This window comes from Dama dama, chromosome 31 (genome assembly GCF_033118175.1).
Source record: "Dama dama isolate Ldn47 chromosome 31, ASM3311817v1, whole genome shotgun sequence".
In the NCBI taxonomy this organism is placed as follows: Eukaryota; Metazoa; Chordata; class Mammalia; order Artiodactyla; family Cervidae; genus Dama; species Dama dama.
The window spans coordinates 55,582,800-55,595,173 of record NC_083711.1 but is presented as its reverse complement, the minus strand read 5'-3'; the positions used below and the strand labels follow the sequence as shown (position 1 = coordinate 55,595,173).

The 12,374-nt window shown below is 41.5% G+C and overlaps 1 long non-coding RNA gene across 1 annotated transcript; it reads right to left on the bottom strand.

Annotated features, from left to right (window-relative positions):
- Window positions 1-1,772: 1,772 nt before the first annotated feature.
- Window positions 1,773-4,217, bottom strand: LOC133050069 (uncharacterized). The gene is made up of 3 exons (XR_009691530.1): window positions 4,166-4,217; window positions 2,866-2,966; window positions 1,773-1,885 (listed from the first exon to the last, which is right to left on the bottom strand). It is a non-coding gene; the product is annotated as an uncharacterized LOC133050069 (long non-coding RNA).
- Between the last annotated feature and the right edge of the window lie 8,157 nt (window positions 4,218-12,374).

Genomic DNA, 12,374 nt, shown 5'->3' with positions numbered 1-12,374 from the left:
AGCAGACCAGATTGCATCAATGCTAAATAGGCTGGTTAAGCTACATTACACAAGCTCTGAAAACAAACCCAAATAGGTCAGGAAACAACTACCTCTTGTCTGAGAAGAGAAGCCTATTTTATTTATCTCTCTTTTCATTTTTTTTTTTTTTTTTTTTTTTGTGCTGAGCATATTCTTTCCTTTTGCAAGAGTGGGAGTGGCAGGTGTATCATGTAACTAGAGGAAAACTGAACTCAGATTAGCGAAGCTAAGGGGAGTCAGCTCAGAGAGGGAAGTGAACTCCCAGCTAGGGCTAAAGTCCTCTGGGAGAACAAGGATTCAGGTTAGACTGCCTTTACCTGCCTTTCTTAAACCATCAGGACAAATCCCCTCCCATGCTACACCTACAGGGAGTTTTTCTACATCTTTGCTTAGGAAGTGTCTAGAAAAAATGATAGAATTAACACTGTGTGTGCCAACAACCATCTCTTATCACGGAGGAGAGCCGCTTGTGGCAGACCAGGAAGTGACAGGGCTGGCAGTGGTCTGTGTTAGAGTCAAGCCTTTGTACCTTTGGGTAATCATGTAGTCACCTGTGTCTTCATGTCCTCACATATAAAACAGCTAATAGCACCTGCATCATAGCCTTTGAGGATCACACACCTTCATAGCTAACATGCTGGGCTTGGAGATGGGTATGCAGGGACTTCCCTGGTGGCTCAGGCAGTGAAGAATCTGCCTGCAATGCAGGAGACCCGGGTTTGATCCCTGGGTTGGGAAGATTCTCTGGAGAATGGAATGGGTACCCACTCCAGTATTCTCGCCTGGAGAACCCCATGGGCAGGGGAACCTGGCAGGCTACAGTCCATGGGGTTGCAAAGAGTTGGACATGACTGCGTGAATAACACTTTCACTTTCATAGCATCTGCGCATCACGTACCTTCACAGCTAATATGCTGTGCTTGGAGCAGTGGTTGGAGATGGGTGTGTGCGAGTTTATTAGGGAATGTGCCTCAAATTCTCAACCAGTGTAGCTAAAGGAAGGAAGAAGGATTGAGCAGAGTGGGACATTGTGATGAAATCTTAGCAAAGCCTCAGTGGGAACCCTCCAGATCTGTCCTGAGTTGGGGCGGGAGGGCAGTGGTCTTAGGACCCCAGCAACCAATCAGGTGAGGACCACCCTGGGAATAAGGAATGACTCTGGTAGGGCAGCCTGTGTCCCCTCCCAGGTCCCCTCTCACAGTCCCAGGCTGGGATCTGAAATCCATCCTTGTGTTTGGGCCAGCAGGGGCACAGATCTGATGACTAACTTTGTCTGGAGAAATCCCCCATGGCTTTGCTGAGGCTTCCTGAGGTTTCACAGAGTCTCAGAAGCTTTTACCCAGCTTTTTGTCCCCCTCTCCTGCACTCAGGATCTGATTTCTTCGAATCTATGGTGAATCCTGTGATGTGCAACTCCAATCCCCTTTTAAGAACAAATTTTAAAGTTAACTTTAAAAAAAAATCCTCTTTAATTTTATTTTTTGAATATGTAAAACAATGTGATTCAAAAGGCAACACTTATAATATTAAATAAACAAAAGCAAGACGCATACTTAGATAATTCAGATGTCCACCCCAAAAGGCAGAGAACAGGGTATAGAAATTGTTCAAGACTAAAAGAGGCCAAAGAAATATGGTGACTAGTTGGTTGAGGGTATAGAAATCTATGGATACAAAAAAAAAAAAACAAAAACAGTGTGACAAAATTCTGGTAATTGTTGATCTAGGTAAAGCACACTGTATGTATTAGTCTTTGAGTTTTTCTGTGCACGTTGACGTTTTCAAAACTATAAATTCAGGGGAAAAGTAAGAAATCTTTTCTTGTTGAAGTGTCTGGCGCTTCGTTTCTTATTTATCTGCAAACCTGTTAAAACAGAAAAGATGAACAGCATGGCCTGAATGGGAGCAAATAAGTCAAACACTAAAAATACACCCTAATTTTTTATAAGTCAAGCAGGAATTAGTAGAGGGAGATCTCTGGGTTTTAATATAAAGTGAAGTCACTCAGTCGTGTCTGACTCTTTGCGACCCCATGGACTGCAGCCTACCAGGCTCCTCTGTCCATGGGATTTTCCAGGCAAGAGTACTGGAGTGGGTTGCCATTTAAACACCACTTAATTCTCAGTAAAATTTTAGAGGAATTAAATACATGATGTGTGAGCACGTAGAAAGGAAAAGAACAACCATTAGGAGATGACATATGTTATGAAGAATTTTTGTTGTTGTTAAGCTGCTAAGTCATGTACAACTCTGACCCCATGGACTGCAGCATGGCAGGCTTCCCTGTTCTTCACCATCTCCTGGAGTTTGCTCAGATTCGTGTCCATTGAGTCGCTGATGCTATCTAACCATCTCATCCTCTGCTGTCTTCTCCTTTTGTATTCAATCTTTGCCACACCCGGGTTTTTTTTTCCCAATGAGTTTGTTCTTTGCATCAGGTGGCCAAAGTGTTAGAACTTCAGCTTCAGCATCAGTCCTTCCAATGAAAATTCAGAGGTGTTTTCCTTTAGGATTGACTGGTTTGATTTCCTTGCAGTCCAAGAGACTCTCAAGAGTCTTCTCCAGCACCATAATTCAAAGGTGTCAATTCTTCAGTGCTCAGCCTTCTTTATGGTCCAGTTCTCACATCTGTACATGACTGCTAGAAAACCATAGCTTTGACTGTACCGACCTTTGTTGGCAAGACGATGTCTTTGCTTTTTAATATGCTGTCTATGTTTGTTATGAAGAATAGTCATGCAAAACACCTTTCCCAGAGGGGAATCAAAGATACAGTTTCATTGTAACAGAGTATCTGAAAAAGTCAATCATATTGGTATTGTGATTAAAATGGAAAATACAAACCGGATGATTAGCTGAGCTTTCCTTCCCATTCTTCATTCCTTCATCCTTTCACTCATTCATTCAGTATTAACCATGGGTTCAGCACTGCAGAGACAACCACCCTATTAGAATGAATGAACACATTATGTCAACTCAGGCTTAAAGGAAATTTCTAAGTTTCTAAAGTGTGCTCCAGGGCCAAAGCGTCAGGATCACATGCAGTGCTTGTTACACATTATCTCAAGTCCCATCCCACACTGACTGAGTCAAAATTTCCAGAAATGAGACTTGGTAATCTGCATGTTTGACAAATGTTCCAGATAATTCTTTTGTACACTAAAATCTGAAAGCCACACTAACGTTCTCTGCTCTCTTTTCTGAAATCTCAAATATATTAATCAGTAAGTTAGGTGGATTCCAAGTTGGAGCAAAAATTGATAAACCATATTAAAGAATCAAACTTGAAAAAGACCTTGACAAAGGAGAAAGGTGGAATGAAATTAATGATATACAACTTAATAGGGTTAAATGTTAAGTTCTGCATCTAAGTTCAAAGAATCAACTACTTAAATATAAGGTGGAAAAGCTCTGGGCTGACAGCAGTTCACTGGAAAAGATATAAAGTTCAGCGAGAGTCAAAAATGTGGTATTATTTTTTAAAAAAACTAACACAAATTTTAGTATGCATTAATAGAAGTTGAAATTAAGGAAGGGAGGGGGAGGGTTACACTCATTATATTTTGCATTGGCAGAGCACATCAATTTCAAGATATTTAAACACCTGTTTTTTAAAAAGTCATTGTCAAACTAGAGTTTGTCCAAGGGAAGTTGACTAGGTCATAAAGTGTCTTAAGACCACGTCAGTGAAGACTCAAGAAGTAGAATGTATCTCGTATAGAAAAGTGAAGATTTACTTCTTCATGATAGCTGACGTGGTGGGGTTGGAAAGCTATCAGTTGGGGAAACAATTGATTTTTTTCCTGTATGATTCTACAGGAAAAACCTGGGAACATTGGGGCAAAGTTATAGAAAACCTATTTTTGGTATAATGTAAGAAAGAATTATCTAAGAGTTGGAGGGCTCTATATATGGGTATTAGCTGTTCCCTTTAGAGATAGTGAGTTCCCGAAGTAGGTTAAAACATCTGTCAGAGACATTGTGGAGAGGATTCCAATTAACCAATAAATCAACCAAGGGAGGTCTTGCTCAGACCAGTATGGTTGGTGGGCTGGGAACTAAGGAGTGTGGTTAACTCAGCCCTCTGTAACTAAAATACAAAAAAAAGAGAAAAAAAATATTTTAAATAAATAAGAAAGAATACCTGCACTACCTGCGTGGTCTCTTCAAACAATGTTTCTGTTCTTTAAATTTCTGTGTAAGTTTACCCAGAATGTGTCAATGAACAGGCTTCAGACCTTTATCTTGTTTTATCAGCTGTTAATCCTTCCAAAGGCATCCATTTCTGATATTGTTTACGGAACCTGTTTTGGAAAAGGCAAGCGTCAGAATGCCCACGACATACTTCCACGGTCTCCTGCAGAAACGTGACCCTGGTCAGCTGACATGTTTTTATCCAAAAGCTGTTACTCCCCTGACACAACAACAGACAGCCTCCCCAGAAGTGGGAGCAGAACTCGACGTGTAAGCTTGCTGGTGCTCTGCGAGGCAACTTGGCACAAAATCTGTATCAAAATAGGGTTAATGTAATGGTAATTAATTGAAGGAATTATGGTCCCTCTTTTGAAAAGTTTCTCATGTCATACGCAAATTGGTTTGAGCATTTGGAAGATGGAACAGAAGAAAAGATGGACTGGAAGAAAATGGACTATAAAGGATATGAAAGACCACTGGGTATACTGAAATTTTTAGAGAAACCAAAAGATACACAGAAGAGTGGAGAGGGTGGCTGGCTGGGGGATAAGGACTGTTGAAGTAGTCCTTCAGAGTTATGTTATGGGCAGAGGATGAGACAGTCTGCTGCTGAGGTGACGTCAAGATAATTCATTTGCTAGAGCCATCCTGGACTTTTTTTTCAGCTCCCTCTGTTTTTTGAACACTGTTCCAATCTCCACCATAACTGTTGTGCAGCTCTGGAGTTTGTCCTTATTTGTGTGTGAGTCCTAGGCAGCACTTCTCTGACCTTTCTGCTTAACCAAAGAAAAGAAGAGCCTGTGTCCTACTAGCAGTCCGGGATGGAGTCCGTGCAGCTGATCACGAGTTCAACGTTTCTTAAAATTTCATGAGAAATTTGCATTCTCCTCCTCAATAGATCTGCACTGATTTTTACATAAATATGATGTCCAACCCATTAACTTAAATTAATATCTTAGGGAGATATGTCACATATTTTTTCAGTTGCTTCCCATAACTCCTGGCCAGTAACTCTTGTAATCCTTGGAGGTGTGGCAACCTCAGCTTGAGAAACATGCTTGCATGATACACTAACGTTACCTGAGGTTATCTGAGTGACTGGTCCCTGGAGATTCTAATACACGCTTTTAGGGTTTTTTTTTTTAAGTTGACAGTGAAAGTTTGCAATTTACTATTTGAGCTTCGTTGCTAAGGACATTAGTTTGCAACTGGATTTGGTTTGGTTTGATTTTTGTTTTATTTACTTATTTAATTGAAGTAATAGTTGATTTACAGTGGTTCAGGCATACAGCAAAATGATTCAGTTATATATATAGCATATATATAACTACATATATATATATGTATACACATATATTTATGCCAGATGCTCACTCATGTCTGGCTCTTTGCAACCCTGAGGACTATAGACTGCCAGGCTTTTGTGTCCATGGAATTTTCCAGGCAAGCATACTCGAGTAGGTTGCCATTTTCTCCTTCAGGGGATCCTCCTGACCCAGGGATCAAACCCGTATCTCCTGTGTCTCCTGCATTGCAGGTAGAATCTTTACCCACTGAGCCATCAGGGAAACCACACACACACACACACACACACACACACACACACGCGCGCGCGCGTGCACACACACACATATTCTTTTTCAGATTCTTTCCTATTATAGGTTATTAGAAGATAATGAATCTAGTTCCCTGTGATATAAAGTAGGTCCTTGTTGGTTATCTATTGATATTTTATATACAGTAGTGTGTTTCTGTTAATTAAATGCTTTTAGAGATATTAACATGAAAGTGTGTGTGTATGTATGCCCCAAAGTACCAGAACCTCTCCTGAATCACAAAAGCCAGGAAGACAGCATTGTAGATATTTTAAAGACGTGTTAATTTGTAATAAAATTAACCAGAGGCTACAGAAAAAAGGAATTTAATGTTTAAACATAAAATGTTTATTTGTAGAAATTTTTATATCTTCCCATATATTAAAATAACTATATTTCAGTTTTTTTCTTTAGTCATTGTTGTTTTTCCCCCACTTTATTGTAGACCTGAAGAAAGTCCACCTTCTTTCACATGAACCTTACTGAAGAAATAATAGGGGGAGGAAAGAGAGAGAAAGCTGTAGAATGAGCAATACAAAGAGACAAGGATAGGATTAGACCTAAAACTTGTTCAAGGTGTAGAGTCTCACATAGAGTACTTTTTCTATTATATTTTATTAAAAATTAATTATGTTAAAATTATATGCTTTATTTGCTAAAATATCATTGACAGTTATTACATGTTATTTATTAAAATCCTTATAAGAATTAAAATTTTAAATTAACTATTGACTCCCAATAAGCTAAACTTAATAAGTAAGCCTACTATTAATGGTGAAGGATTACAGGAGAAGAAGACATTCATTAAAAGTTTTATACATAAACAATATGTTCAAAGATTATGATTTTCCAAGCCTTGTTTTGGTGGTTTGTTTTTTTTTTTCTCATTTCTAGTGTTTACATTCTCTAGGAACTGGTGTGTTCTTCCCAGGCACTACTATGTCCAGTAACATTTAGTGAGAACTCACTAATGACTGTACTCAGCAGTTTGGTTCAGATCCCCTTACCGGATAGTTGTATCTACTGGCACAGTCAGGAGCCCACAGCCAGGAAAGCGGGAAGGGTGTGAAAACACATCATCACAATGAAGCCTGGGACATGCTAGAGGAGGATGTGTCCAGGCATCGAGACAGGAGGCCCAGGAGAGCGTCCACAGCTCCAGGGGTCCCTGGGTAGAGTTCCGACGTAACACTAGGCGGGACTTTGACAGCTGAATGTCAGACGGGGGAGTCCAAGCAGGAGTGTGCTGCTGTGTGACGCAGCATGGGCTGTTACGGAGCAGCCATTGTTAGCTGTGGCTGGGAGGGGTTAGAGGAAGGGAATTACAGGGTGTGTAAGAAAGGAAGTGGGATCCCGGCTAGACACCTCATTTCTCCGCTCTGTGTGACCACAGGCCTATGACCTGATCTCCCTCTACAAGCTCCAGTTTTCTCATTTATGAATTTTTTTTTTTTATAAAATCACGTAAGATAAAGCAATTTAAGATGATGGCAAGGACTGGGCCCAAGCTCTCAAGGTAGACTAGTTGTTCTTGGTGTTTGTGGAGATTGATACAACTAAACACAAAAAGGGGAAGGCCAGGCCCATGACCTCACAGGGACCACCTCAAACTCACTGCCGTGCCAATGTCTGCAAGCTGGCAACAACATAGAGACAGGACTCTGGGGTGTGTGTGTGTGTGTGTGTGTGTGTGTGTGTGTGCGCGCGCGCGCGCGCGCACGTGTGCGCGTGTGTGTGCATGTGCATGCACATGTGTGTGCACGCGCGTGTGTGCACGTGCATGTGTGTGCATGTGTGTGTGAGCATGCGTGTGCATGTGTGTGTGTGTGTGTTGACAGAGACACAAACAAGAAGATAGAGACAGAGATGGATCCTGGGAAGCAGGAGTTATCATTCCACCTGTGTCTTCTACAGGCTTCCCTGGTGATTCAAACAGTAAAGAATCTGCCTGCAATGCAGGAGATCAGGTTCAATCCCTGCGTTGGAAAGATCCCCTGGAGAAGGAAATGGCAACCCACTCCAGTATTCTTGCCTGGAGAATTCTTCTATGGACAGAGGAGCCTGGAAGGCTACAGTCCATGGGATTGCAAAGAGTCTCTGACACCTCCCAGATAATTGTAATACTTCATCCACTTTTCATAATAAAATAAATATGTTGCACTGCCCCTTTTCTTCTCATTATAACACCTGGCCTCGCCAACCATGGAGCTTGTAGGAACTGCACATGTTCCTCTTCCACTCCCTGTATGACTTCCGTAGGAGGAAGTGGTGCCTGTTAAAGTGAAATACAATATGCTTCTTTAAAAACCATTTGATTGAGGTGTGATTGACGTACAAAGAGCTCTACGTAGTTTGTGTATATCACTTTATGAGTTGGAGATATGTATACATCCATGAAACCATCACCAAAACCTATGCCATAAATATCTATAAATTTATCATCTCTAAAAGTTTTCTCCTGCCTTCTTACTATTTCTAATTTTTTGTAATAGCTTGTAACAGCTGCCATCTTAGAAAACTTTTAAATATATAATATAGTATCATGAATTATAAGCACTTTGCTTGTAGTAGCAAATCTCTAGGACTTATTTATCTTGTATAACTGAAACTTCATCAGTTCAGTTCAGCTCAGTCGCTCAGTCATGTCCACCTCTTTGCAACCCCATGGACTGTAGCATGCCAGGCTTTCCCGTCCATCACCAACTCCCGGAGCTTGCTCAAACTCATGTCCATCGAGTTGATGATGCCGTCCAACCATCTCATCCTCTGTCGTCTCCTTCTCCTCCTGCCTTCAATCTTTCCCAGCATCAGGGTCTTTTCTAACAAGTCGGTTCTTCACATCAGGTGGCCAAAGCATTGGAGCTTCAGCTTTAGCATCAGTCCTTCCAATGATTATTCAGGGTTGATTTCCTTTAGATTGACCGGTTGGATCTCCTTGCAGCCAAAGGACTCTCTTTGTACCCTAAGACAAATAACTTCCCCATTTCTGCCTCTCCTTAGCCCCAGCAACCACCGTTCTACTCTCTGCTTCAGTGAGTTTGACTGTTTTAGATTCCTCATATAAATAGTATCATGTGCTGTCCCACTGTGTCTGGCTTATTTCACTTAGCATAATGTCTTCCTGATTCATCCATATTGTCACAAATGGCAGGATTCTCTTCTTTTTTAAGGCTGAAAAATGTTCCACTGTATGTATATACCACATTTTCTTTATCTATTTATCTGTTGATGGACACTTACATTGTATTTACATTGCACCCATCCCTTGGCTATTGTAAATAACACTGCAATGAGCATGGGAGTGCAGATATCTCTTTGAGATCCTGATCTTAATTCCTTTGAGAATATATCCCAAAGTGGGATTGATTGCTGGATCATATAGTATTTTTTTTCTATTTTTTTTGAGGAACTTTCAAACTAATTTCCATAGTGATTATGCAAATTTACATTCCTTTCAACAGGGTATTCTTTTTCTCCATGATATACTCAATAAAAGTCCTCACATCAAAGTTCAACTGGACATCTTTTTGGTTTTTGACTGGGAAGACACTTGGAATTCATTTATCTGAAAGTCGGTTTCCCTAAACATTGCCCTCAAACTTGTACATCCTTCTCTGCTCCCAATGCTAGTCAATAATAGCATCATTATACACCCAAAGCTCATGCCAGCAGCATGAAAGTCATTCTTGATCCTTCCTGTCTTTTACTCCCTGAGTTCAATCAGTCGTCAAGTCCCAGGAAATCTAACTTCAAATCATCAAACCTGTCTTCCTCCTTCCACTTCTGCTGTGGCTTCCTCAGTTCAGGTCCTTATTTTTGTTGTGTTCTCATGGGACTTAATTGTGAAAGCCGTTCTCACGACTTCCTACATCCGACAGAGCCGTCGCCCACGGTGGCAGAGATATAACCTTACACAGTTCTGCTTGAAGCCCTTTCAGGCCACTCTACCGTCTACAGAGTGAGGTCAAGACAGGGTGGCCATGGTCCTACCTGCTCTGACCCTGCCTCCCTCTTTATTTCCCACCTCACAACCTTTCACATTTTGTGCTCTGATTATACCAAGTTCCTGGTTGTTTCCCAGAAAAACTCTTCCAAGACTTCATATATTTGCACCTACAATCTTCTATACTTTGCCACTCGAAGTATGGACCATGGACCAGCAACATCAACATCACCCAAGAGCTTATTACTGAATCAGAATCCATGTTTTAACAAAATCTCCAGGTGATTCTATTCACATTAAAATTTTAGAATGCTTTTTCCACCTACTTTGCCCATGTTGCCTACATGCCCTAGAGATGGAATGCCCCCATTTTATATATTTTTAAAAGGCATCCTGCTTTTTACTATCTTGCAACAAATGCTGCAGATAAGATATCTACACTCATAATTTTTAAAAATGCAAAATAATACTTCAACTGTAATAGGAAAAAACGCAAGTAGTATGGAATAAAATGGATGTTTCTGTATGTATACGCTTGGGCACACCTACACTCAAAGACATAACAAATGTTTGCCTAGAACCACAGGGGACTGATAGGTACAAATGAACCGATTCAAGTGTATTGTTTCAGAGACACAAATGCCAAGAGCAATGAGACAGTCAGTGATACTTTTCAGGCTGGTGAACGACTCTTGGCAAAATTCCAAAAAGAACAGAAAACAATCTTTCTTTGACTCATAAGGGAGCTGTATTCCTGAAATGCACTTTTATTAAAACAAGATAAAACATACTTTGTGTTTACATGTGACGTGAGTTGGATATTAGGCTCAGACAATTGTAACCAAATTTTCACCCAGACAAATGTCTGGTGGGACACTCAAATGTCCTGTTGGGTGCAGGATGGGTCTCTGTGAGTAGGATCAAATCATGCAGAGCAGAACATCTAGCATTTCTGGCCTCTGTCCACTCGATGCCTCCTATCAGTGACCAATGGTAATACCCCCGAAGATTCTCAAACTCTTGGAGGGAGCAACATCTGTCCTGCTGAGAAATTTTAGTCAACTTGATCAACTCTAGAGCTTCCTTCAAGCTTTGATCATTCTCAACACAGTCTCCTTCTCCAACCCTGGTACTTCCTGGCTCTTTCTTCCACGGTCCTTAGCTCCCCTGAATGTAGTGCTGGCCCAACCTCCTGTAGTGTGGAATGGCAGGTATACACGGCAAGAGTGCCTATTGATCACCATCATACTTGCCCAGGGAATCACGCAATCTGAAATTGAATAAATGTTCAGAAACGTTGCTGAATAAATGACTTTAAAAACAAAAAGCAAAATAGAAAGAACAATAGAGCTTTAAGAGCACGTAGATTGAAGATTAGAGATGTAGTCATCCATAACAATGAAGTGTTACCTAATATATCTACTTCACCCTGACACGATAAAAATAATACGCTTCTCAAACAGGCAATTTGAAATTAATATCATGGATGTTTTTCACACTAATGTATTGAGCATAACACTTGGACCCTCAGGAAATTTTCCACTAAAAAAATGCACTCCTTTATATAGTTCGAATAGTGTATAGAATGGGTCTTAAATATATTTTTACTTTCAGAGTGGGTTGTGGAGATGGCGGTAAAAAATTAAAACGAAAATACTTCTGACAGCTGTAATATTTAGGAATCACAACAAGGCATCCATCTGCCTGGTTCACTGTCCCAGAATATGCCGCCGCTCCTGGCATGTCCAGGCAGGTAATAAGTGCTTGTGGCATGCATTAATGCACGCATACATAAATGCATTAATTTGGTCTCTGTTTCCATTTGCTCCAAGGCTTGGAATTTCTATTAAAATTGCTAAGCTTTAAGGAAATGAAACATATTAAGGAAAACCACGAGAAGGGTGTTCCTTCCCATTCTGTAGTGAATGCAGCCTTTGAGGCGCGGAGGACAGCCGGTCAGGGAACGCTGTGACCTCTGAAGCCCAGCACAAAGGTGGCCTTCTTTGTTTTACTCCTGTTCGTGGGTTTCAGAAGCTGGTGCCAGCTGAGTCTAGATGGTGCGCGCTTTACACTTGAGTGAAACACTCCCTGCCCTCCGTTCTGGGAGCCCCTCTCTGCTGCCTCCATCTGCTGCTCTGATAAATGCTCATATTTTAAATATATTACTATCAGCTCACTCTCAGAGTGGTTTGCCAGCTCCCCACACAGCAAACAACCCTGCTGGCGCCGAGCCACTTCTTGGGTGGAAAGAATTCGGGCAGACAGAGGATATAACTCCCAGGGAGGAGAGAAAAAAGGGGGGAGCTTGCCTGCAGAAGCTAGGGGCGAAGACCACGTCTGTGTCCTGAGGGTCCCCAGGGGCCGTGGGGATCAGCGCCCGGGCCCCGGCTGTCTACGCAGAGGGCGAGTGGGTCTGAAGTGTGGCCATTCCAAGAGCGGCGCCGAGGTGAAGGGGAAGAAGATGTTTTGCTCTTTCTCTGAAAACAAATTGAACATTCTTAGCCTGGTCGGCTGACAACCCTCCATTATGAGTAACCTCCAGGAGACAAAGATACAGAGGAATTTGCCTCCAGCTCTCAGAGCCTCCTCAGCACGCACACCGTCCCTGCTCCTCTTCCAAG